The sequence below is a fragment of the Triticum aestivum genome, chromosome 3D, assembly GCF_018294505.1.
Source record: "Triticum aestivum cultivar Chinese Spring chromosome 3D, IWGSC CS RefSeq v2.1, whole genome shotgun sequence".
NCBI lineage: Eukaryota > Viridiplantae > Streptophyta > Magnoliopsida > Poales > Poaceae > Triticum > Triticum aestivum.
In genome coordinates, this window is record NC_057802.1 from 383,014,418 (window position 1) to 383,016,708 (window position 2,291).

A 2,291-nucleotide genomic window follows, 5' to 3' on the forward strand; every position below is an offset into this window, starting at 1 on the left:
GCTGTTGATGCTGCTGCTGCTGCTGTTGTTGTTGTTGTTGTTGTTGTTGTTGTTGTTGTTGTTGTTGTTGTTGTTATTGTTGTTGTTGTTGTTGTTGTTGTTGTTGTTGTTGTTGTTGTTGTTCTTGCTACTGCTGCTGCTACTGCACTTCTACGTATATCTAGACATCATCAGAACATTAAGGTAACACACTTCTTTGTTGCCATGTAGCATAGGATTTCATATTTAGACATTAAGTACGGTGCATGTTGCTATGTAGCCTCAGATATATTACATATGGCCCCTAGTTAACCTAACAATAAATGGGTTACAGATATATTCGGTTAAAAGTCCGATTCACCGGTTAGTCCTTTATTAGCTCCCTGCCTATATGGTACCAGCTACCGATATCCTGAAGAGTGAGTATATATAAGCCATGGGATGAAACTAACCTCGATGGAAAAGAGTAGTCGTTACCAAAATTGTCCTATGTAGGTACATCGAGAGGCATGTTAAGCACAGCAGGCTAAACATCAACCAAAATTATCCATGGCAGACAAAATAATCTTCAAAAGATAGCTTTAGTGTGCAGGTTTAAGCACGCTAGTAAAGCAAAACAAGTGGAAAGGTGTGTTAACTGCAACAGGCCTAACATTTAACAACAGGAAAACATAGTCATTCAAACTGGTATTCTGCTGGTCTAAGTACACTGCTTATTGTTAAATAAAAATGGAAAGGCTTGTTAACTACAAGATGCATCAACCAAATGTAGTCATTCATAGTGGTATTGTTGAAACTGGTACTGATGAAATTGAATTGCACAGTTCATACTTGCACATATAAAACATCACGTTGTGAATAAATGGAATAAACAAGGCATACTACGAACAACCAAAGATAGCATTTGAAACCAGACATATGCTAACTACAAACAACCGAACAATCAAAAAACTTTAAAAGAGGCATATGCTAGGTATAACAGGCTTAACAACAAGCAAATATATGCATTCCTATCGGTATGTTTAAAACTGGATTGATGAAATGTACTGCACAGTAAATAATTGCACATATAGAGTGTCACATTATGAAGAACTGAAATAAACAAGGCATACTGCAAACAACCAAATATAGCAATTAAAACTGGACATATTCTCACTACACTACAAAAGGGACTCGACAAAACAAATCATGGGTTTCCCCTGTGAAGAGGCACGACAAAACAAATCATGGGTTTCCTCACTTGTCGCAGATGGGCTCGTCCCCTTGGGAAGAGCACGGACCCTGGATGCGCTCCATGTTGTCACGGATGGGATCCTTTCCCTTGGAAGAGCATGGATGTAGGGTGCCCTCCTTGATGTCGCAGACGGGCTCTTTCCCCTTGGAAGAGCGGATGGGCACTTTCCCCTTGGAAGATCCGGAGAGAGTGCCCTCCTTGTGGTCGCCATCAATGAGGTCTGACTTGGAAGCTGTGTATCCCAACCCAATGTCACCAAACATGTCCTTCAGAAATGACAAAAGGGGCTTGATGGCGATGTAGTATGGCAAATTCTTGACAGCGAGCCAGAGGAGATCAGCGGTGGGGCCATGGATGAGATCGACGTCAGTTGAACCCGAGGGGTTGGGGGTGGGCCACTTAACCTGTGACATAGCCCACCTCAGGCCGTCGCTGTCGACGACCTCGATGTCAAAGCCGGCGTCTACGACATACCCGCATACTCTAGCCCGTTGATGGAGTGCCGCTGGCCAGTAATGGTCGTCAGCTTCCTCGGCGACGTCGGGCAAAGAGACCGCGATGCACCTCTTTTGGGCCAGTCGCTCCTCGAGCTCCACGGGAAGCGTAGCCGGGTTTAGGCTGCGACGCTCTGGAGTGGGGGATGGGGATCTGTGGGAAATGGGGTGTTTGGGAGGCGTCATCGAAGAAACAGGCGGCCTAGATATGGAGATCGATGGGTAAGCTGCACGGGCAAAACGGCAGATGTTGACGATGGAGGCCTTGCGGCGGCGGTGGCGGGGACCTTGCTAGGATTTTGAGCGAGGGAGGGTGTGTGTGTGTGTGTGCGCGCACACCTGAGGTGGTTTTGGTGTGTGTGTGTGTGCACGCGCGCACCTGAGGAGGTTTTGGTGTGTGTGTGTGTGTGTGTGTGTGTGTGTGTGTGTGTGTGTGTGTGGAGGGGAGTGTGGGGTGTGTTTGAGGAAATGACGCGGGTACTGAAAATTTTACTATGCGGGAGTGAAATGCCGGGGCTATTAAATTTTTTGCTGATGGTGCATCACACACGGTCCGGAGATAACAACCGTGTGTTATGAAACAG